Raw genomic sequence first — 13,262 nt, 5'->3', positions numbered from 1 at the left:
TAGTTCCTGATAATGGTTACTTTCAAAGCGTAATTGTTTTTCTAATGATTTTACGAATAAAATCATGACCCCGTAACCATGCCCCTCGGTTACAGATGACAGACGCAGGACGACAGACGAGGGACGCCAAGTGATGAGAAAAGCTCACTTGACCTTTCAGGTCAGGTGAGCTAACAAGAACCTGCCTTCCTGGTCTGTTTACAAAGGGTATACCCGGGGGAGGGGAAACAGACATTCTTTTAAATGTGGCCTGATAAAATGACAAAACCAAGAAAACTTATCATTGACCAAAGAACAATAAAATGCGGTCATGGTTTATATATGAATCTGCCATTCAGACATGCACACCTCACAATTGTTTCATATCTACCAAATATAATCTACCTGTAACTTTAAACATATGATAAACTGACAAAACAATGCAGTGTTTCATTGACCAATGAACCATGAAAATGAGGTCAAGTTCATCATGTTCATATAAAATATGACAGACAGCTAAGTGCATATTACAATTATTTTATTCTCTAAATAAAGGGGCCTTATTGCTTACAGTATCCGGAAAATAGACCAAACCACAAAAACTAAATATTTTCAAAGTTCCTTATACCCTGACAATTTGTTATGGTTGTGCCTGTTCCAAGTCAGGATCCGATAATTCAGTGATTGTCGTTTGTTTATATGTAACATATCTGTTTTTCAATTTTTTGTACATAAACTAGGTTGTTAGTTTTCAACTTTCAACTTGGCTATCATGTGTAAAATCATACAAGTGTTGGGAAAACAGGAAGTTGTCGAGTGATGAATCTGAAAATGCATCAGACGGTATAGCTGACTTATTTAACCCTGAAACCAAATTTCAGAAATCCTTCTATTGTATTTCCTAAGGAAAATGGGACGAAAAATATTCATCGGACGGACTGACTGACGCAAGGATGGATGGACAGACAGGGGTAAAACAGAATACACCCCACCCCCCTTTTTATTAAAATGGGGGCATAATTTTAATACGGGGCTATAAAAACCAATGCAAGATGTCAAAACAAAAAGAAGTAACCTAATTCTTACTTGTTAGGGGCTATTTATTTATTGTCGGTTATACATATAACAATACAACATATTAGAGGTCTGTAGAGCTTTTATCCGACATACATATATGACAAGCACAATACATTTGTACATGAAACATAAAGCTCATCACTGAGATAGTAGTCTCAGATAGAGGGAGGTGGGGTCAACCAAACACCCCTATTCAATCTGAATGTAGGACAGAAAGTCACAGTCAAAAAGTCACACACTGTCACAGGACAAAAAGTCACAATTTAGTTTTGAGATTATTTTTCTTTGAACAAGAAAACACTCTTTTTGTATTTTTCTTAAAGTTTTATACATGAACATGATGTAGCAACTTTAAATTAAAATTTATTAAAAACAAATAAATCAGTGCATTAGGTTTGCGCACATTACCATTACATTTGCGCACAAAAATCATTACGTTTGTGTGCAGCTTTTGATTACATTTGCACGCATTTTTTAACATGTAAATATAAAGAAAAAGATATAGTATGATTGCCTTTTACAGCTGACTATGCGATATGGGCTTTACCTTGGGCTTTGCTCATTGTTGAAGGCTGTATGATGACCTATGGTTGTTAATGTCTGTGTCATTTTGGTCTCTTGTGGACAGTTGTCTCATTGGCAATCATACCATATCTTCTTTATATTGGCTTATTGTTGAAGGCCATAAAGACCTCTAGTTGTAAATGTCTGTGTCATTTTGGTCTCTTGTGGACAGTTGTCTCATTGGCAATCATACCACATCTTCTTTTTTATATTATGAACAATTTCCTAAAATTAAAAATGAATATATGTAAGAAAAAGAAGATGTTTCAAAATCTTTTTTCATTTATATTCAATCAATTGTCAACAAATTGTTTGTGACTTTTTGTCCTATCAACTTTGTTACTTTATGTCTGAGTTTGACATGTGTTTGACTTTTTGTCCTGTGACTTTTTGTCGGAATGTCCTGTGACTTTCTGTTCGTTTACCTTCCATCTTAATCAGTGAACTGAATAATTGTTTTTTGCAGAAGTCCGGGGAGTGTTAAAAAAACACATGTGCAAGTTGAGAGTCAACACTTACACAGGGACTACACAATACTTTTTCAGAATGTCATCAAAAAAAGAATCACTGGTGACAGGGGAGTGTAACCGATGAATTGATCCTGAAATAGATAAGATTTTCCCGGTACGTCTAAACACCGCTCAGGAGGACCTCCTGGGTGCACACATGCAGGGCATACAAAGTGCACTCATGGCAGACCCTATATAGTCGCCGTCATATCTGCACACATGATGGATGTATATATTCGTTATAGATCGTCATACACTTCTCATTTTAGAGTTAAATTTGCCAGCAACCTCTTAAGATTTTAAAATAAAAATGCTGCTAAAAATATATTATTTCCCCCAATTTTCGCAATTTTTTCGCCATATAAAATATTTAGGCGACTGTGCTTTTAGTGAATATAAACGATGACGAGGCCTCACAAATAAATATAAATATGAAATATACTGGAACATCGATTAGCATAGATCGAGCAGCAGAGTAAACTTCCACATAAATCTCGAAGTTATTTACGCCGGATAATATAGACTGTGCACCTGAATAAAGTTGTCAAATACATTAATTTGTGTTTTTTACTTCTACAAGAAATTTGATTCAAATGCTAATTACGCACCATTTGCTGAGCAGAGAATCATTCTAAGCCAGGAACAGTCTATACTAACTGATAACAGTAAGAATAGAAAGTCTCTGTAAAAAGGCAGTCAATCCTAACAGAACTGTATTAACTTAATGATACATGTACATCAAGTTCCAGCACCTCACCAAGCACTCTTGCCTTGCATACTGAGATGGCAAACTGGTGTGTGTCAGTATTTTAATATAAAACTGCGTAGGTTCATATCGTTTAATTCAACGTTTGTTTGGTTATTTTTTAAGGATCGTTGTAAAATTATACCTAAATCTTTGTTAAAATACGATTTTAAATTGTTCAATTCTTTCTATTTCATAATTTTGTCAAAGTCTACTTTTAAAAGTTTTAAATTTTACAGAAAAAATGAATATTCCATTTTGATTTGAAGAAAATCTTTTTGAACTGTCATGACATGGTGTTGCAAAGCTGATTACAGGTAACTATAACATACAGTAATTTTCCATTACGACAGTGCGTGTATTCTCGGGTGTGTATAACGTATAGTTTTCTAGAGAACATCCTGTCTACGTGTAATACAGATTTATGACAATATACAACATTTTTTTGATTAAATGTGATAAGGTATCTGTGTCCATTCCCTATTTCAACACCACTAATTTTTCGAAGAAAAAAAATCCAAAAAAAATATATGAAATTAAGAAGAAAAGTAGCAAATATAAACTTCAGTAATTGCGCATTGAGTAAACATAATTTCAATATTGCATGAACAAATCCGTGAGAAAACGTATATATACATGTATGAATAAAGATGTGTTTAAAAAGACCTATTGGCTTTATTTCACACTAGGACCTAAGATAACTAGAACTAAGCAATGATTGATCCAGAAATTTTCATAAGTGGGGACTCATTGACTGCCTTAGAGGGGTCACGTCCAGTCATGCTTCCGTGATTCCCTATATAATCTACCATTTGTTTCCCAAGATTTAGGAGGGGCTGGTACACACACATATATATATAAATATACCTCTGCGGCGGAGCCAGCCATTTGAAAAGGAGGGGTCCCAACCCAGAACAAAAGGGGGAGGGGGTGGTTCCTACCATATGTCCCCATTCAAATGCATTGATCGTTCAAAAAAAGGGGTGGTTCCAACCCCCGAAACCCTCCCCCTGGACCCGCCACTGATACCTAGTATGCATATAATTAAGAACAGCTTTGAATATATGCATATAAAATAATGGTACGTTTAAAGACCGTTCAGGATCTCCTGGTTGCACACAGGACATTAAGTAACTTAGGACATGTATATATAATAGTAAGAGTTCAGGGTATACATTCGATAACTAACATATTTTATAATTTTGTAATTTTTGTATTGATAAAATCAGAGACATATAATACATGTATTGAGACATATATGATACATGTGTCTCTGAAAAAATCAAACCATCTTTGAAGAAGTTATTTCAGTTTGAATCGACTGTTTTTTGCATTAGAATTCCAAAACGTTAATGTTATTTACAAATGCGAAAACCTGCATGAAAGAAACATTTATATTCGGTGATTTTTACACTAAACGTTTTCGTAATTTGTTTTAAAAATATTAAAAAGTACATGTACATCTTTTTTCAAGATTTGTATAGTAACTGGTTTAATTAAGTCCCCTTGATGAAATTTAAATTGCGAGACGCTATTTAATAAACTATGATCTATCTATCGGCATGCGTCGTTATTTGGGATACGTCACGGATGACCGATGGTCATATTCAATACGATATACCAATCATCATTTGAATTTGGTCAATTGATCTTTAATAATTAGGACTAATTAGTGATGGCAGAAAATAAGTCGCTGGTGATGGTTAAAAACATATAGAAGTAAACTTTGTAAAAAAAAAGGTTTCCTTGGAAAAAATTATGAAAATATATGAATATGCTAAATAATTTTTTTTCCGAAATAATAATTAAAGACGTTTAGAAATAACAAATCACAGTTGGGAAATTTTCAATTCAAGTAATTTCATTTTGAAAACGTTGAAAAATATAGATCTTATTATATGTACAATGTGGGCCGCTTGGAGATCAAATTGTGAAACCCTGCATAATTAGGGTTTGTCTACTTTCGTCTTTCTATATTGCCAAACATTCTATAATCAAGGATTCGTACAAGGCCTTGTTATAATGAATATTATCGCCAATATCACCATAATTACATAAAGAACAGATAAAATATTCTCCTAAAGAGTTTGCCATCTAACAATTCAAAATGAAATGTTGAGTCGAAACTGAGGTACCAAATCTATAAAAAGAATCACTATTTTAGTCGAAATTAAACTGTATATATTCTTTTTTTCAAAACTACTCCTGAAATAATTTAACATTATCTATAGAGAGCTTACATATGCAAATCTGTTTAGAAGTATGTGAGCGTAAATAAAATTTGTTTATTACCCCCCCCCCCCCCACCCCCTTTTTTTTCCTTCTATAAAATTTAATTGTAAACGATTTTCTTTCTTAATTTGTGTTTGCTTATTAACTGGGGTTCATGCTGTCAAAAAACAAAAATTTCTCCTTGTGAAAAAGTTATTGATAAAAAAAAATTTGAAGCTTCCAGAAGAATAACGGTACGTCTAAACACCGCTTGAAGGACCTCCTGATTGCACTCATGACATACGAAGTGCACTCAGGACCCTTTATAGTCATCGCACACAGGATGGATGCATAAATTCTTTATACGCTTCTTATTTTAGAGTTAAATTTGGCAGAATTTGAAATCGAACTTAGATAGATATGTTACATTTATAATTCTTAGTAAATAATAAGGGCACGAATCACTGATTACACAACTACTGAGCCATGAATTATCCAATCAACAAAATTAATTGGATTATCTTTATTGTTGTTTTATATATTGTGTTGTTTGTACAGTGTGACCATGCGGGAAGTAATATTGTGACGTGTAGAATGAATATCACGATGTTTTAAGATTTTCGTCTTTTATTAAAATTTCGTTCCATAAATTTTTAAGTTTTATTCTTAATTTTATTATCATGTCCTGGACCAGTAATTAATTCTTTGCACGAGTTTGAAAAGGGAAATAAATGTTCATACTTTAAAAGAATTTATATTAATTAAAGTTTTGTATACATATGGAATCCGTTCTTAACGGTAAAAGCCGTACTTTTCAAACAATCAAACTCATATACATGTAGTTAGATGTAATTTCTCATTTTTATCGAACTTGTCCAGGAATTTTATTTAAGAGTTATACGAATATTTTAAGAAATCCGTTTTTATTAAGTTTTTTTTCTCTAATTAAAGTCGTTTTGTCCAGTTTCACAAGCCTGAAACGAATTTCAATGCGAAAATAAATTCTGAAAATGAACTTGTCTCCGTTTTCGTCTCCGTTTTTTGAAAATTATGATATTTTGGGTATAATTATTTCTAGAAAATATGTAAGTTAGATTGTAGTAGCGAGAAATTATAAAAAAAGAAGATGTGGTATGATTGCTAATGAGACAACTATCCACAAAAGACCAAAACGACACAAACATGAACAAAGAAAGACTATTTCGAAGACAGTTTGTTGACACGAAATCCGTTCAAACCACGACTAAGTCTTCGTGCACAGATTTCCGTTAAGGTTAAACTGAATATTGTACATAATTGTCTTCTCTTGTATAATGGTTTGTTGAGAATAAAGATATACAAATGTAATAAAATTTGATATTCTGTCAACATTGTGTTTGTTTAAAAACTTGATTTAGAGAGAGAGAGAGAGAGAGAAAAGAATCACACTGAAAAACAAAAATCGAACTTGTTACAGAAAAAACGCAACTATAAAATAATTTTCTTTATTCGTGAACTGCAAAACACAACAAATTAATTTACCCGTCATCATGAAAAATAAACTGAAAAAGCACATCGAATGAGATATTCATTTTATTTTTTCTATATGCAAATTCATGTGAAAGGTAAAACTTTATAAGAATTAACATATCTATCCAAGTTCGATTCAGGCGCGGATTCAGAGGGGGGAGGGGGGATCCGGGGGGTTGGAACCCCCCTTTTTTGGCCGATCAATGCATTTGAATGGGGACATGTAGTTGACCCCCCTTTTTTGGTCCTGGGTAAGGACCCCCCCCCTTTTTAAAATGGCTGGATCCGCCCCAGCGATTTCAACTTCTACCAAAATTTAACTCTAAAATAAAAAGCGTATAACGAATATAAACATCCATCATGTGTGCAGATATGATTACGGTAATGGGTCCTGAGTGCACTTTGTGGAGCGGCCGGTTGTTTAGACGTACCTGAAGAATAAATCATTTCCTGAACCTAAAATACATTTATCTGTAATTAAAGAAAATTCGCCTAAAACATTCTCTCATATATTTAAACAATTAATTGTAAAATAATTAATTCAACGTCGGACTTTCTGTCTGTTTACTAATACTTATCTTGTTCAGTTTAGTTTATACCCATAATAGATGAACGGAAATAAGTACTTTTTTAGGAAAATTTACAACTAAATGAACGGAATTAAGTACTTTTTAGGAAAATTTACTACTCAAATTTTCAAAAACAAAATTCTCCACTTTTTACCTGGATGTTTTTCTCTGTCTCGAAGCCGCAACCGTTGACCCCGTATCAAACGTAGCGACCAACACCTTACATGACGTATTCTCGATGTTGAGGTATTGACAATATACAATCACATTTATCAATATACAGCAAGTAAGTAATTTGGTGTTGAATGCCAGTAGATCAGAATTTGTTAATTGAACTTTACCTGTTTAAGGGGCACTAGCTGCCAAGTTCATGTTCTTCATCGATTTTAATAAAATTCACATAACGTGTATAGTGTTGAATTGTTTATTAAAATGTTGCCCACAATCTTGGCTGATATGCATAAAACCATTATATTTCATGACACTGCATGAAAAAGAAATGGACTTATCGCATAATACCAGAACCAGAGACATATATATTGTATCTAATATCTCTGCCAGAACTAAAAAATAAACTACAGTAAGTCCACATACACATAAGAGGGTATGGATGTGAATTTACAGAATAGAGAACAAAGGACAAAGAAAAAAAGGAATAAAGAATAGTGAATGAATGGAAAGAAAGTGTAAGTTTTTAAAAATATAACTAAAAAAAGAAGACAGAAAAAAAGATACCCCTCCGAGACGAGCCTTACATGCACTGTTATTACCCAAGGTTAATTTTACGGCGGCCCATTTTATTTTGGCTTAGAAATAAACATAATTGACAAGTTTCCTTCCCCTGCATTCTCGATCCCACATGTAAATAGCACGGTGATTTCAAAAAGACATTGATACATCATTAGGCCAGAATTTTTTAATTTGTTGGTTTACGGATCCGCCGATCCGATTTTGCCGATTTCCAGAATAAAAATAAAATTCACTTTTCATGCTTTTTTATTCCCGCCGACCGTAACAAATACATTATCCCTAAAAAAAAATAATTAAAATACTCGTTTTTTGATGAAATGAAATCACTATTAAAATTGATAACACTTTCTGTAGTGAAAAAACTAACTTCCATTTTACGTTTCTAAAAATAGACAAATCAATTATAACTGACATTGAAATGTTGTTTGCGCAAATAATTTTGCGAAACGAAACCTGTGTTTAAAACCAATTACAAAATCAATTCGTTTACCGTATTTGTCATCAGTCCGTAAGATGCATCATCTGATAGAAATAGACTTGTCCAAATGTGGACAGGTAGAAGACGTCAAGTTAAAGTACTAAATATTAACAAATCATTTGAAATTTTCTTGCTTCATAGATCATAAAAAAATATCGTCCATTTGGCCAAAAAAAACGGGAATGCATGACAACAGATTAATCCGATTATCTCGTTTTTCCAGTGGACGAGTCCATTACGTTTGTTGACGTGTGTTGAAACTTATTTTCGTACGACGTTTTTACATTTTTTCTTCTTTATCAGTTTTCGTGCTTGAAGATCGTAATTCACCAAGCCCACCAAGTTATCGGGAATTGATTAAGAGCTACGCGAATCTGTTTTTCATGTTTGTGAAATGACGATATCCAAGCAGCCCCCGTCCACTTTTTGTTTACGGGAAATTATTAGAATGTCATGCGATGTTTATGACAGCTGATTTCATCGAACTAAAATCTAAGAAATGATGACAAAATAGCATATTTTTTTTATTTTTTTTGCCGACCGACCGACCCGACTTTTTCATTGGTAAAATCCGTAAACCAACAAATTAAAAAACCCTGGCCTTACAACACTTGCCGTCAGTGTTTGAATATATTGATTAAGAAGGTACAATGTATAGAAGATTAATGCACGCACACTATTATCCACCACTGGCCTAAATAGTAAGTCCGCGAACAACGAGGGTCATAAAAACCCAGCACTTTGAACACAGCCACCGGCATGGTGTGAATCTGAAAGCTTCCCACTATCCATTTCTACCCATAGAAAACTTTTGCCTTTCATTTATCAAAAATGAAATATGTTGATATTAATGGTATATAAGAATTATTGGGGAATTCAAACCATTCCTATTGTAAGTGATAAAACTAAATTTATATCAGGGTGATTGAAATGAGGAAAAAAAAGGGGGGATCAGGAGTTCAGGGCCCCCTGTTTGGGAAAGAATTGGTTGATTATATATGGAATCACTGAGTCATGGCAGGAGCAGGCCCCTCTTAGGCAGTCGGTGGGCCCACTTTTGAAAAATTCTGGATCCACCACTGTGGTCATGGTAGTCTTCAGTTGTATTATCTTTTAAAAAAAAAAAAACACCTGTATAGTGTATATTCTTTAGTGTAAATCAAGAGAAATACTGTGAACTATCTGTGCATTGGGGCTTATTAAAAGGTATTTCGTGGGGAAGAAAGAAGGGAGGGTGAGTCCATGGGAGGTAATCCCCACCCCTTTCAATTTGAGAATATGCTATTATCTTGTAATGGTCCAGATCCCCATCCCTAAACCATATATATTCTTGAATGGGGCGATAAAACAAATCAAATGAAATTAAAAGGAGGTCTCTGGGGGTTATCCCACCCTGTTCAATTTGAGAATGTGCTATTATCTTGTGAACGATCTAGATCCCCACCCCTAAACCATATATATTCTTGTCGGGGACAATAAAATTAATAATGAAATAAAATAAAAGTGAAGTCCCACCCCCTCTAGTTTGAAAACTTGTAAACGGTCAAGATCCCCACCCCTAAACCATATTTATATATTCTTGTATAGAACAATAAAACAAATCAAAGGAAATATAGGGAGAGTCCATGGGGTTCACCCCCACCCCCACATGTTTGAGAAACTTTTAAATGGTTGAGATCCCCTGTCATCCAGTGGTTAGGTGAAAAAATTTCAGGATCCCTGATCCCCACCCTCAAACCATATATATTCTTGTATGAGACAATAAAACAAATCAAATGAATATAGGACCATCCCCTTTGTCTTGGGTTGGGAACCCCCCTTTTTAAAATGGCTGGATCCGCCCTGGCATACCATCTAGCTAGCTATAAAGGCTTTAAAGATATGAAATCAAACAAGGAAATTAACAGTGTAGGCAACTGTTTTGAATTTAAAAATAGTCTTTTACATATATAACAATGTTGAATTTTCTGTGCATTTATTTTTGCTTATCGTATTTTCAATAATGGACAAAATTGCATGATTGAATATCATGAATATTGTAATTTAAGAAAAATCAGCATACATGATATAAAATGGGAAGTGGAAACTGGGAATTTGACAAAGAGACAACAACCCAATCAAAGAGCAGACAAAGGCCAAAGGTCACCTATATATATGGGTCTTCAATGCAGTGAGAAAAATTCGGCACTGGTCTTCAGCTCATAAATATGTATCAGAAATGAAAACGAGATACAGCTTTCAGTTGTATTAATAAAAACCTCACAATAAGTTCTGAATATCAGAATATATATATACAGTATTGCAAGATTCTCTCAAAATGTACACATAGAGCTGAAAAACTGCCAGTGACTGTAAAATTAATCATGCTTACATTAAAGTCCATGGAGTCCATCTTAATATGCATACTCACGTACAAAGGAATATAAGTATGCAACAGACATCAAGTTTTCAAAAATAAGAGTATCTATGCCATTAATTTACGACAAGATCTTAATCAATCTTAAGTAATAATTTCGGTTTGTTTAAATATTTCGGAGGTTTGTATGAACTCCTCTTTGGTGATGATGTTTTCGTTTTAAAGTTGGGAAAATTGTTTGTACGTGTACCAACAAAAATAAAACACAAAGTCAATCTAGAATTATGTTTTTATCATTTTTTTATGCTTAGGTTGTCAGCAAGATGAAAAGGACAAGTATGCAGTTCAAAATTCAAAATGTGGATAAGTTACCTTTGCAGATTTTCATACTTTGCATGAATGAATTAAAAGGTTATATGATGGACAGCAGAGAAAGAAAAAAACAACTTTTCAATTATCCTGCTCCTGGATAAATGTAAAACATCTTGTTCTTCGGTAAGTTTTATGCTCTGTTTTGATAGTGTTAGTGCATTCATCTTTCCAGTCTTTCCTCTAAATTGTAAGTTTTTGGTGAGTGTTCACCATGAATTTCAGTAAGTAACTGGTGGATTTACATGTATATACTCAAAATTTAGTACTAATATTAATGGGATTTTAGCATGACATCCTGCCAAATGCTTATTAATCATGTTTATGTTCCAGAACATACAAGTATTTGGACTGTACGCATACAGTCTGCCCAATTTTAAGAAGTTGGTCAAGTTTATTACAAACAAATGTACAGTACAGATCAACATCACTGAAATCTTTAATAGATTAATACAAAATGTTTAATTGCAGTTAAAATAAAAAACACAGGTTTGGTCGAGCTGGTACCAGACAGTACAAGTATACTTAAATGGTCTGACTGTACACATATGGTGGGACTGTAAGTTCTGGACCGTAAAAGTAAGATCCGAATACTGATATGGTCTGGAACATTTATACATGTCTTAAAATTAATATCAAACACATTGGTGTTTTTGAACTTGGTAATAAGTTATTTGATAGAACTATAATGTTTTGGGATATCAAAATCAAAAATATCCCATTTTTACTTTTTATAAAGAAGATTATTGATGTATGTTTAAATGTATATCAAAATGAGACAGCAAGCCAACAACACCATGAACACAAAAAATAAGGATAAAACATACATATTTTTTTTGTATCAATGTTATAATTTCCAATATGTTCAAAGAGTTCAAGGTATTTTTTCATTGAAATAAAACACAAATTGAAATCTGTCTGAACTTCAAAAGCTTAAAGAAATATTGTTTCTGTTGCCTGCGTTTTGTATAATATATTGCAAATTCTTGTGAATAATGGAATGTTATTATAGTTGTCTAAAGTTTCAACATTGATCTTTATACTGTAAATTCATAAATTATTGCGTGCATTTATTATTGCGATTCTGTCATTTTAGACTTAAATGCGATTTTAAATTTTACGCTTTTGAGAAAAATCCTGTTTAATCCATATAGAATATTTCATAATGCGAGTTTAAATTATTGCATTTACAACTCTGTTGCATTTTTCGCAACAAAAAAAAAACTCGCATTAATTCCAAATTTATAGTATATATATATATATATCATGTATATAACTTGGGAAAATACCCAAATGTTATAAAGAAGAATAAATTAATTGATTGGTATATGGTATTAAAATAGGAAGATGTGGTATATTGCTAATTTGACAACCCTCTATCAGAGACCAAAGGATGTAGGCCGTTAGCAACTGATGACACTGGACAACCTTTAACAATCAGTAAAATCCATACCGCATAGCTATTTTTATTGAAAATCATATTATTGCTACATGTATGAAAACAATTTTGTATAATCCATTACTTTAGATTTTATTGGTTCTTTTTCAGAAGGATTGAAATTCACCACCTGGAATACATGGAGAAAACATAGAAACAAGACCAGAATAAATTCAAAGACAAAAGTTGGATCAGTTATTATTTTCATCACTCTGTCAATGATTTGAAGTTCTTTTAAATTCAAAAAAATATTGAAACCACAATAATGTCAAAGTTTTGTGCTGAATGTCTAAAAAGTGGACTATACCATCAAACAATGCTGGATGATTAGAAAATATTAGAAAATAGATTTACTTAAATAGATACTAGTATGTTAAGCCTAACAATAGAGTTTTTATTGATTTCAAATGGCAAATAATTGTGTTTCAAGAAAGTATTCTATAATTCATGAATAAACATATATTGATACTTACATTATCTGCTTTGTTGTTTAAAAGTTTAGTTTTGAACAGTTAAAGAACAATATGCTAAATTAACATTTCCCAAGAAAAAAAGATATTCAATTAAAAAGATTCATCTTATAATAATTTACTACCAAATAGAATACATTGTAACATACACATTACTGTTTATTTATATCTATATATTTACAATTAGAATCCCATAGGATTTTAATTTGTCCCATGGGATATTAAAAATCCCATGGGA

General features: G+C 32.7%; 1 long non-coding RNA gene across 1 annotated transcript; it reads left to right on the top strand.

The window, feature by feature from the left end:
- The first annotated feature begins 8,995 nt into the window (after positions 1 to 8,995).
- LOC143069056 (uncharacterized) lies at positions 8,996 to 13,028 on the top strand. The gene is made up of 3 exons (XR_012976316.1): positions 8,996 to 9,036; positions 11,059 to 11,242; positions 12,666 to 13,028. It is a non-coding gene; the product is annotated as an uncharacterized LOC143069056 (long non-coding RNA).
- Positions 13,029 to 13,262: the final 234 nt, after the last annotated feature.

The sequence above is a fragment of the Mytilus galloprovincialis genome, chromosome 3 (assembly GCF_965363235.1).
Source record: "Mytilus galloprovincialis chromosome 3, xbMytGall1.hap1.1, whole genome shotgun sequence".
NCBI classification, from domain to species: Eukaryota; Metazoa; Mollusca; class Bivalvia; order Mytilida; family Mytilidae; genus Mytilus; species Mytilus galloprovincialis.
Note: the sequence above shows the minus strand (reverse complement) of the source record. Positions and strands in the feature narration are given on the sequence as shown.